Below are 13,143 nucleotides of genomic sequence, written 5' to 3'. Positions count from 1 at the left end.
TTGGAGACGCTCAGGCCCGGGCCACATCTGTTAAATGTCCGCTTCACCTTTACCCAAAATATATTCACAGTGTAATTAGGTTATTCTCTGCTTACACAAGAGGTGCTGTTTACCATAATCGGGAATGAAATGTTGGGCTGACATTTTTAGTGGTGGTGTGATGTCACAAGGTTGTAATGTAGAACAGAGGACAGCTAAAAAAAAAATCATAATGACAGAAATGGTGGCTATGTGTTTCAGAGTGATGGAAAACATTCTTGCCATTCTTCTGAAGGCGGAAAAAGCACTCAAAATAATGCCTAAGAAGAAGTTATCCTTTTGTATATAACTGAGATATTTTTATGACTCATTTTCTATTTTATTTTAACCTGTACATATACATTTATCTCATTATCACTTATTGGCACCTGTCTCTTGCTATCTTTGTTGCTTCTTATTTAGAATGTGTTATTACCATTTATATCTTACTCTTTATTTTTATAATATACTGCGATGTATGAGCTCCTGTGTCTAAGTCATTTCCCTTGTGGGTCAATAAAGATTGTGTAGATTTGTGTGTTTATTAAACCAACAATTTGTTTTAACAGTATGCAAATAGGAAAATAAGTGGAGATTCTGTGCCTGCAAAAGCCAAACGTGAGGACCGCAGCATGACGACCGTAGTTTTGCGAGGATTCACATGGTTCGGAGGGATGTACCGTATTTACTGCACTACAGGGCGCTTTGGATTATAAGGCGCACTGTCATAGAATGGTCTATTTTTGAACTTTTTTCACAAATAAACCGCACCGGACTTTATACGAAACACAACAGTTGGATGGGTCAGTGGGACTTTGTTTAGCATGTTCACGGTGACTCTCAGCTTTGTTCAATTGTGGCGTGTAGGGAGGGTGCTGTCTAGGACCGCTGGATTGTTGGTGTGTTCGCAGTGACTCAGTTGTTCAGTTGTGTGGCACATTGCACTTGCTTTTTTGGTTCGTTTCTCTATTCCATTCCTCGTCCTTGTCAGTGATGAGTGTGGCTGTGAGTGTTTTTCTCTGAGCGGTCGCTGTCTGCTCCGTGTGTGTTTGCGTGCGCTGCGGGTGGTGTGGCTTTGTAGTTTACTGAAGTCGTGCTGGGACACCCGAGTGGATTTGTGTATAGGGCGCTCTGGATTGCGGGGCGTGCAGTCGTTTGTGATGGGGTTGGAAGCTTATGAGCGCCCTATAGTGCGGAAAATATGGTAATTAAGGTGGGGAACAATTGTTGTCAAGGCAGCCGCCCTAACTATAAAGCGCTGCGGGAAACACTGCCACCCCAATATTAAATAGCCGAGCTTCCGTGTAGTTGCACATGTTATGGTGGAATGTAAACACACACAAATTGTGCGAATTCTCTCGTGCACAGCCCTGCACTGAATTGAACGTCCTGAACCAAAACAGTCTGGCACAAATATATGTACCGTTATACCCCTGGTCCCCTACCATTGATACTTTGCAGTAATATTACGCTGGGGGTGCTCTACATGTTTCTATAGTGGTGAAATGTTCAGTAGTTACCATGGTGAGACAATGCACACATAACAAACACTGTTACTGCCAAGAAAAAACAAAAACAAAATGGATTTAAACAACTCATTTTCAGGAGCCTGTTGTGATCATTTGTGGTCCTGCATAGGTGCACAGAGCAGTGCTTTCAGTTAGCTTCTTACCCCCAGGCAATGTTGTTGACATCAGCTGCAAGGTATCAGGGTCATGAAACAATAATTTTCCTGACAATAATTAGTTTCCCTGTTTGGTCCTATAAGCAGAATTTGCCTTTGGGGCCCTAAGCACCCAAGCTCAACTATTCACATTTACCAACATTAAGACTAAATACCAAGCATATTATTAACACCAGACTGAAAAAACTGAAGCTTTTTTCTGATTTATGGTACATTTGAATGTTCTTCTGGTTGGATTAAGTGGGTAACATTTTATTATGCTATTACACACATGTTTAACACACAAACCCTGCATACTTCGGCTGAGTTCTTCTCATTGTGAAAACTCTCTGTTACACCTTCACTAGAATCATTCACACACTTGACATAAACGCCACTGATAGAGCGATCAGATCCACAGTTCGATTGCAATTCCAGCTCCCGTATATGAATGCTGTTGTAGTGTCCTTGGGCAAGACATTTAACCCATTTGGACCCCAGTCTCTGTGCACACTGTTGTATGAATGTGTTTGTGAAGTGTGTGCCTTGAAGGTAGAAAAGAGCTATATATAAAAAAAGAAAAATTACCATTTACAATGCATTAGTCACTTTTGTCAATACGAGTGTTGCGCTATTGTTACTTATTCAATAAAGGATTTTCAGGTTCATAATCAGATGTTGATGCTGTTTACTTTGTGTTATGAGCTGAAACATTTATGCAAAATGTGAAAAGAACAAAGTATCTCCTTGTTTCTGGACCATTAACGCTGTCACGTAGCTTAAAGTGTTTTTCAAATCTCCCAGTCTTTTGCATAAGCTTTTGAACAGCTTATTATTAGTGAGTGGGCCGCACAGAACAAAGGAATAAAGAAAGTTTTGTATTCATACCAAAAATGGCAATGTCTTGGCAAAGTCTGGGAGTGAGCACGCAGCAATCACCCCGAGCAACTGAAAAAGCCTTTGGAAGTTATATAATACATGGTCTAATTTTCTCATCAATATGAATAACTGTTTTTACATATTTGTGTTGTTTCCATAGCGGCCGGAGCCTACAGGAACCAACCCTGACAAATGATGAAATACATTTTAAAGGTGCATTGTGTAACCTTTCTGGTGGAGGATCTGTCAAATGCTTTTCTCCATGGACATGTTATTAATTTGTCTGGAATGTTTCATAGTATGGTATTAAACATTTCTATCTTCACGGAGACCAAACCAAACCAAGTTACAGGTCAGATCTGTGGAAAGGCTAATCCGCTCACAGTATTACCGTATTTTTCAGATTATAAATCGCACTTTTTTCATGGTTTGGGTGGTCCTGAGACTTATACTCCTGTGTGACTTATATATTAAAATGTTCAGGCTGACAGCTATGAGAGGCTCTAGGTTTGTGTGTCAGTATCTGCTACTCTTGTTACTCCTGTACCTAATGTGCATGTCTCCTGCAGAAAGAGCCTCCGTCCTGCTGCAAGTAGCTGAAAACGGTAATCGAGCAGCAAAAAGAAAGTTTGGAGTGAGTGAGAAACTTGTGAGGGACTGGAGAAAGGCTGGGATGGAGGACACAACATCACGATAACCGGGAGAGGGTACCATGCAACTTTCCTGGAAGTCATTTAATGGATTGAAAAAGCCTGAACATCAGTGACAACCAACTGGAGCTAATGCTGAGTCTGACAACAGCTACACAGAAGAGAAAGCGGCGCTCTGTTTACCTCGCGGAGTTGATCAGAAGTCACACCGAGGATGAAGAATTCAATGGATTTAGTGATTTGGAGTGAGATGGAGATTTTGGTAAACTTGTTCTGTTGTTTATGTTACAGTTTATCTGAAGAACTGTTCATATGTGACATTAACAGTCTGTTGTTCTCTGTTCTATTGTTATTACTAGAACTTGCCTTTCAAGATAAAATGCTGGTTCCTGGTCTCTGATTTTATCAAATAAATTTCCCCCAAAACGTGTGACTTATAGTTCAGTGCAACTTATATATGTTTTTTCTTCTTTATTATGCATATTTTGGCTGGTGCGACTTATACTCCGGAGCAACTTATTGTCTGAAAAATATGATAATATTTTCTTTGCATGTATTATAAAGAGTTAACACTAAGTTTAAAATAACAAATTAAAAAAGTAAAAGTAGAATACTTAACTGCAAATTTGAGGTATCTGTACTTTACTTCGGTACATTTTACAGTGATTTTTTTTTTTTTTTACTTTTATTTCACTACATTTGACGTGTATCTCTACTTTCCACTCCACTATATTTTTTAACTGGACTGAAAAGTAAAAAGTGCTTTGAAATGGCAAAGACTTTTTTTTTTTTTAGCACATTTGATTTGAGTTTCAATCCCAACTTTGAGCAAACTAAATACACAAAAACAGAATTAAAAAGAAACAAAATCAATTGAATCACTTAAAATCAGCAAAATATTTATCAAAATCACAACAATTCATCCTTTAATTGTTCTAAAAATCTCGGCAAAATACTTATACTTTTTACTCTCTAAGTACATTTCTGAACAGATATGTATTATGTAACTTTTTGGGGAGGTCCGTCGCCTGCTTGTTTCTATGGAGATGCCATTGCTGTTCCTGAAATATTCCACAGTATGACATTAAACATCTCTACCTTACATTATTCAATTACAGCTGATTTTATAGCTCAAAAATACCTAGAAAAACATCATTCTCTCATTCTGACTGTGAGCGTGGTCGCCTCTCTGCAGATCCGACCTGTAATTTGGTCTGGTTTCCATGTAGATAGAAAGTTTAATGCCTTACTGTGAAACATTCCAAAGCAATAACGTCTCCATGAAGAAAAGCATCTGACCGAGCCCCACCAGAAAAGTTACACAACACATATTTAATTAGATTTTTTTCATGTGATCCTTTTACTTTTACTTGAGTTGTTTTCACCCTATGTATCTGTACTTAAAATATTGCAAATGTAAAGAGGAAAACAGTGATATTTTCCCTGCTTATGTGTGATGGTTCAGCAGCTGGTGGGACTGGCTTTAGATCAAGTCTCCTCAGTGGACAGATGGACATGAGATTATCTGCTATTAGATAACATAACAGAGTGGGGTCCGACTGCTTAGTTTGACCAAAACAAGATCAGCATTAAAGCCTTTAACACAAGCACTGCATCAAATATCAGACTTACTGATTTCATTTTATTTATTTATAGTTGGTTTAAGTTTTGCTATATGCCATATCCTGCAATATCCTGTATAAATGGGTATCCTTATAATATTGTCGCTTTTTTTTTTTTTTTTTTTTTTTTTTGACAAAGTGTACTACAGAAAAAATATAATCCATAGCAGTAATCTACCAGTATCATCGACTAAAATATTTTTATTTGTAATTTAAAAAAAATATATTATTTTTATCATAGTTTCATATTTTTGAGGATTAAAACTAAATAAGAAAATAAATAAAATGACAACACTGTAATTTACACAGGCTTATTAGAAGCTTTTTTTTTTTATTTTTTTAACTAAAATTAGCCTTGTGATATGCTCGTCAAATATGCTAAATAAAATAAAATAAAAATAAAAACAAAACCATAGATGAATGAAATGAGTGGAGACTAAAAATAATACTAGATAAAAGATTAAGGGTGTGTTACATAAAATTTACTCTTGTGAGCTTTAAGTCGTGTTCTGCCACAACACAAATACAAACGCCACAACAAACCAAAAAGCCACAACAAACTAAAAAGCCACAACACCAAGCGAGGATCAAGGATCAAGCTGGAAGTGAATGGGAAAAGTTGAAGAAGAACAATAATGTGAAAAGTAAAGGAACGGAGAAGTGAACGAAGTTGGAAACGTAAGCAAAAGTAATTTTATTGTTTTGTGGCCAGGATCGATGTCACTGTCTGACCGTTACTTGGACTGTTGGAAAAATCGAGTCCCACGGTCACTTCCTTTGTGGCTTTTTGTTGTGTTGTGGCGTTTGTATTTGTTGCGATGTTTGCATTAAAATAGAGTCCCGTAATCACTTCCATTGTGGCTTTTTTTTGGTGTGATGTGGCGTTTTTTTGGCTTTGTTGTGGCTTTCTGTTGTGCTGTGGCATTTGCATTTGTGTTGTTGCGTTTGTATATGTTGCGGCGTTTGCATTTGTTATGAGCCCTCCTGGCTTCCGCAGGTTTTCAAGTTACCAGCTCCATTTTATCTTTAGTTCAGTTGAGATTGGCAATTCCAGGTCTGAAATTATCCAAGCAAAACCAGTAGAAGAGTTAGCAATTTTGGGGGCCCTAGGCGAATTTAAATTTGTGCTTCTCACTATAATGCACCGTTTTATTTTTATATATTTATGATCTGTTTTTCCGCATTGTTCTTTAGACATGCACATCTCTATTTATTTGAATTATGGTGGATTGGAACCTTGTCTTATTAGTTAGGTTGCCTACTAGATAACCAGAATTGAAAGTAGTTTTACATTTTTGTTTACCTCATTACATATGATAATTATTATTTTTCTTATGATTATTGTTTAAAAGCAAACTACTCTCATTTAATGTCATATTGAGAAAAAATCTAATTGCCCTCAGTGCCAGCAATTGGTTTGGGGCCCCTCCAGGTTTGGGGACCCCAGGCAGCCGTCTACTTTTGCCTGATGGTAGCACCGCCTCTGAATGAATCAAAACACAACTCCAGGTAAGCTATACCTGTGATGAGGAAACAATATTATAACATAGTACACAAAATACTGCTTTAAGATGAAAAATAAAAATGTTTGCATAGATGTAAACCTGTGTGAAGTGATAATACAACTTAGCAAAAGCTTTGAGTGAGTAAAAGTGGTAGTACCTTCAGTCCACACACAGCACTATTATTATTTCTTAAAGTAGCTGTCATGATAAACCTATAGGCTACCTTGGAGTGACTGTAAAACGTGCCCAACGCCACACACGCTCCTATTATTAGACCTAATTACGTGCAAAGATGACAGACAGTAGCCTGAGTAAACACGTTATGAAAGCGGTAGAAAGTATGGCAGGACGCAGCTGTGCCAAACGCCCGGCACGCAAGGCGCAGGGGACGGGGAAGGGACCGTAAATTCAACGATCAGAAGCCGGAGCGAGTTCACACCAAAAGGAGGGGAGGCGGTGCCGAGGCTCTTGCGCGCAGGGTAAACTTGAGGACACGAGCCAATGAGCGCGGCGAACTGACTCAGCAGCCAAAATAAACACGGAGAGGATCTGTGACTCAACACTGACACCTGGCGGAGGAACGGAGGGAGTGCAGCACATGGTTACGTCACACAAAATAGCTCCATATAGGCTCTTCCAGCGTAATGTAGGGCAGCTATTTATTGTTAGACCGCAAGAGGAGGGGGTTTATAAATACTTAATGTGTTAACCGTATGTAAATATAGACTACGAGGCTATTGCATGGGCCTACATGTTTTGGATATTAAAAATAGCTGAATGGTATGGTTGTCCATGTATCAGGATTCTTTTTATGTTGGTGCAACTAGGGTGACCCCTGTACCTCCCTGGGTTTTCCCCACAACCAATGAGGTCCATTATCCTGCTCATTTAGAGACTTTTTCAGTAGTGTCACTTGAATTCAATAAACATTTTCTTTAAATAGAAAAATATGTTTTTTGTTTTTTTTCTTTCACAAAGAAATCTCTCTCTATATTTTTGGGGGTGAACTGACTTTCTGGGTTCTATTACAGCTTTGATACATTACTTGAAAACTGTTCACACAAAATCTATTTATTTTTATTTACTTATGATTTGGAGGATAAGCCCCTTGAGATGTCTTGCCATCTTGGTTTCGAGGGGGTCCTCATAGTTACAAAAGTAAAAGACAGATACAGTAAGGCATTCAAATAAATACAGAAAAAAAACCCCAAAACAACAAAATCAACACAACCATAGACACATACACACTCACTCACACTTGACTGTTAGACACAGAATAAATCTAATTTTAACAAAAAATAAGACCGAGTTCAAATATAGTCATAAAATACAACAAAATTAACAACAAATTTCAACAAAATTATGAAAAACTCTTTTCCAAAATTTTTCTCAGCAAAATACAGTTTTACATTTAAAACTGATAAATCGAAGCCCAAAAGCAAGTTTTGCCATCAAAACTTTCCACTGTGGTGTTTTTCAGTGCTCTTTCATTCAGAAGCAATTTGCAAATGTGCAAATACTACATACATCATGGATCATGACCGAAAGGGTCCAGGCTGAAGTAGAAAGTACTTATAATGCCAAACCCTATTAAAAAAATTGATAAAATTAGAGAATATATATTATATTTTTTTTTATAAATATATTTGACCTCTCAGGTTGTATTTGAATTCATTTGTGCAAAACAGTTTTTGACTGTTATCTGGGAGCAGGTTGAGTTTTGCTTTAAATAAGTCTATTATACCTGTTGTTGTATAAAACATAATTTTAAAATTAACCCATTGTCAGTTGGGGGACTGGATTTTACTGTATTTTACCTACACAAATGTGACATCAGATTTAAGAGTAAATCATCTTTGCTTTCGGAATACATTATGCATGTGTTTTTGAAAAGACCAACATCACACTGGATAAAAATGTCTAGCTGACTCAGCTGACTTTTCTCCCTCTTGGTTTTATGTAAGAAAGTCTTCTTTGCTATTAAGATTTTAGGTGAGTACAAATTCTTTTTTTCTTTGCTGTCCTGTTTGAGTTTCCATATGGGAGGTGACAGAGTTTGGGCCAAAGTCCTTTACCACGTGTGAACAGGCCTGATATCGAACAAACCGGGTGAATCCACTGATAATAACTGTATATGTTTCTGAATGAGAGCTGTGTTAAGTGTTCTGACAAAGAGCCTGAGAACTCTGTGACCTCCACCCCCCCCCCCAGCACCAAATTAAATGTGTTTATCTAGTACAGTTTATATTCAATTCCATTCACAGTACTTCGATGAACTTAAAGAGTTTCAGTTTGTCATGCATCGACTTGTCAGCACAGGCCACTATTATTTCAGCTTGTGCTAAATATTTTCCAGTTGCTATGATGATTTCAATGAGGATTACCAAAAATAACATGTCAAAATGTCTCTGAATGAATTTGGTCGAAGACAAGGCTGACTCAGATGCATCCAGACGAATCCATGGACGTCTAAATGCTTCTGTTTTATCTTGGTTTCTTTTGCGGTTTGAAATCTGCAGCGCCGAAATTAGCACGCTCATTTGCTACAGTTTGTGTGCATGACAGGGTAGGCTGTGTAACCATGTTTTATTCATTAAAATCTATAGCAAAAACATTCAAAAATATAAGATCTCCATATTTCGTGCTGAAAACTGTTAGTGGAGCACCCTGTGAGACAAAACTGCTCCCGTGATGGGTGCTTGGAAAATGCTAATGTGGCTTTGATGTTTTGGTTTGTCAGATTAAAATAAAGATTAATTTTAATTTTGAATTATTCATTTCTCTTGAGTGGTTTATTCTGTTTTAAAAAAAAGCCTCTTTGTATTTATAGTTCGAATAAATTATTGAGAATTAAATGCAGAAGAGAAACGTTAAAGGTGCGTTGTGTAATTTCTCGGGTAGAGGGTCCATCACCTGCTTGTCTCCTTAGATTTTACTGTATTGCTTTTTTATAAAATGTTTCACAGTGTGGCTTTAAACTTGTCCATCTTCAGTTCATTCAGCACAGTCAGCAGGGTATCCTCTCCACAAACCTGACTGGTATCTTGGTCTAATGGATATAGGTAAGTTTAATACCATACTGTGAAACATTCCAAGCAAAGAAACTAAATTGTCATGGAGACAAAAACACAGGCGGACCCTCCACCAGAAAAGTTACACAGTGCACCTTTAAACATACTGCTATTTTTATATTTTGTAATATTCATTGTTCCTGCTCTTTTTCACTGACAAAATTTCAAAACTTTTCCATGACTTTTTCATGACCTAAAGTGAATTTTCGATGACTTTACGGCACCTACATGTGTAGAATTGATCAGACTTTTAGGGTAAAAAATGGTTATGGTTTGGGATTATAGTTTTAACATTCAGTTTCCATACGTCTGCACTTTTTGTTTAAAAGAGACGACAATAAATGCACTGACAGTATTTTGAATGTTAAAAAACTATAATACCAAACCATAAGGTGAGTGGAAAGGGTTAACATTTCATATTTAGCCCTAAAATACTGTCAGTGCATTTATTGTCCTTTCTTTTAAACAAAAGGTGCATATGTTCAGGAATAATCATAATAGCCTAATCATAACTTCACGGAATGCTGTAGTTGCGTGAAAGAGATGACTTTTCCAAAACTTTCATTGAATTTACAAAATTCAAGGCCTGGAAAAATGACATTTTCAATTTCCATGACTTTTCCAGGACTGCAGGATGCCCATGGGAACCCTGAATATTTCAATTATTAGTATCAGCTGAAGAATATTTGCACTTATCCCTCTGGTTGTCCAAATTATACAGAAATGTAAAGGGGCACTAGTCTGTAAATAATTATTATTAGTTGGTTTGTCCACTGATCCAAAGATTGGAGGTGCGATTCCAGCTCCCACAGATGAATAATGTTGTTGTGTCCTTGGGCAAGACACTTAACCTACCTCGTTCCGCAGTGTCCGTGTGAATGGGTGAGTGGTTCCTTGATGTGAAGTGCTCTGAACACCTTGAAGGTAGAAAAAAGCACGTTATAAGAATTCCACTATTTATCATTTACTATATTTAAAGGTGCACTATGTAACTTTTCGGTTGGGGGTCCGCCACCTGCTTGTTTCTATGGAGATGTCATTAAACACCTCTACTTTACATTTATTCAATTACAGGTGGTTTTATAGCTCAAAAATACCTACAAAATAAGGCATTCTGACTGTGAGCGGGGTCACCTTTACACAGATCTGACCTGTAACTTGGTCTGGTTTGGTCTCCATGACGATCAAAAGTTTAGTATCATACTGTGAAACATTCCAGATGACATCTCAACGAAGAAAAGCAAGAAATGACAGACCCTCCACCAAAAAAATGCACTTTTAACATGCATTTATTCATTTGTATTTTTTTTTTTTTTTGTGGCCCAAAATATCTTGAAAAACATGCACTCTAACTAAAAGTGGGCTCGTCTCTGCACAAAATTGTCAAAAACTGCTTCCTGCTTGTCTCCATTGAGGAAAAAAAGTAAAAAAGGAAGCTATACTGTGAAATATTACCAGAAAAATAATCGCCATGGAGACAAATTGCGTGTGAATCTTAAACATAACACAAAAACAGTTCATGCTCCAAGCTTCAATCAAGTTCTAAACGACTAATGCTGACACTTTAATTATGAATTTGGTTATTTGCCAGATGCTTGTCAGAATGATTACAATAATTATGAAGACACAAAGAGGTTATAATTACTGTTGCAAGATCTTAGACAGGTGGACATGGCGAAAATGTCAAATGGAATTATGGAGGGTTTGCAGATTTTGTGGCGGGGTTGAATTCATTTTAATTTTTGTTTTCATTTTGGTTGAAAACTAGTAATATTAACCAACAAAATAAAACAAGAATACTAATGATGCCCCCAAACTCACAATGTAAAATGTGAAAAAAAGATATAAGCTCTCTAATGGCAGGAGACGGACAAAGTTCTTTTAATGCTGACGTCTTTGCATGAGAAGACAGGAGAGTGATGACAAACTGAGAAAGTGAGTCATGTCTAAAATAAGCTCCACATAAATGACAATCCTAATAAACTCCAAATCTACCGTGATTCATGCCAAAGGCTAAAAACAATATTGGTGTTACTGTGCAAACTGTACAGTCTTCTTCAAACGCCTCCATACCGAAAATGAACCTCTAAATAATACATGAGAATAATACACAGAACTGTAAAGCTGAATTAAAGGCGGACTGCGTCACTTTTCTGGCAGAAGGTCTACCAACAGTAGCTTGATTCATCAGCCGGTTTCACTTTGTAGAAACCGTCTGACCTTGCAGCGTTAGAATTCGTTCGCTCGACTTTTTTTTTAATCATTTAACCAATTGCTGCTATTTGGTCGTGACGTATGTAATGCACCGCTAATGGGGCTAACTGGTATATTAAGCTTTTCCCAAATTCCTTAGAAAGAAGGGCAAAAACATCTTTCCTCTTGAGAAAATTCACCAAACATTCTCTTTGTTCCGGCTTTTGAGTATCAGTCGAAGGATATTTGCAGTTATCTCTTTAGTTGTCCAATTTATACAGAAATGTACAGGGGCACTAGTCTTATTATTATTATTATTAGTTGGTTTGTCTCACTGGTCCGAAGGTTGGAGGTACAGTTCCAGCTCCCACAGATGAATGCTGCTGTTGTGTCCTTGGGCAAAACACGTAGCCCACCTCGTCCTGCGGTGTCTGTGTGATGGTAGGCAGGTGCTTTTTTTCATTTAACCAATCGCTGCTATTTGGTCATGACGTATGTAATGTGCCGGAGTTAACTGGTATATTAAGCTTTTCCCAAATCCCGTAGGAGGAAGGACAATAACGTCTTTCCTCTTGAGAAAATTCACCAAACATTCTCTTTGTTCCAGCTTTAAATCCTCCATCTCGGGAATTGCTGCCAACACAGAATGTATGGCTCTTTGCTGATTGGCTGATGCCTGAACTCGTACTTCTGAGGTTCTTGCAAACCGTCTAGTGCAGGGGTGTCAAACTCATTTTGGTCCGGGGGCCGTATCCAACCTACTTTGATCCTAAAGGGGCCGGATCAGAAAACTCATGACATATAAACCCCAAAAACAGCAATAAATTCAAATATTTGTGCAGAGAAACACAACTCTATTACAGAAATCTTTCTTTTACACTCTTTCTTTTACAAAATATTATAATATTATGAGAAAAAATGCTATTTCAACACAATGTTTTAACATGAACTTGTATGTAAATAGGAATAAGTCAATTTTTGTTGTAAAATCCTGCACTCGGTTCCACTTTTCTATTTTTGACATTTTTCTGATGAGGGTGTCACGGTCAACAGTCAAAACGATCGTCCTTTAAGAGCGTTTGGAAAGAGACAAGTCTTCATTTGTGCTGCTCTGGTGGGAGGGGCCACGTACAGAGACGCTGGAGACGCTGCTCTTCTAAGCTGAACAGAAAATTACCAATATTTTAATAGAAAATATGATTAAAATATTTTAGTAGAAAATCAGCCGAGGGCCAGATTAAAGGTCTTGGAGGGCCGGATCCGGCCCCCGGGCCTTATGTTTGACACCTGTGGTCTAGTGTATTCTGATTCCTGACCTAGTTGCTGGAGAGAAATGAAATTGAGCAGAGGTACTGGCTATATCAACAGTATCCATGGAGATATTATATTGTCTGTAAACAGTGTGGCACATTCATTCTATTCGTGGATGTCTGTGTAATCCCTCAGGCATCAAGGTAGGTTCCATCGTAAACAATCTTTGTAAACACAAAACAGGTGAATGTGCCAGGCCAAGTTATAGGTCAGCTCTGTGGAGAGGCGAAC

The sequence above is a fragment of the Boleophthalmus pectinirostris genome, unplaced genomic scaffold, assembly GCF_026225935.1.
Source record: "Boleophthalmus pectinirostris isolate CB_2022bp ecotype Guang Dong unplaced genomic scaffold, ASM2622593v1 HiC_scaffold_12, whole genome shotgun sequence".
Classification (NCBI taxonomy): domain Eukaryota; kingdom Metazoa; phylum Chordata; class Actinopteri; order Gobiiformes; family Gobiidae; genus Boleophthalmus; species Boleophthalmus pectinirostris.
This window is presented reverse-complemented; position numbering follows the sequence as displayed.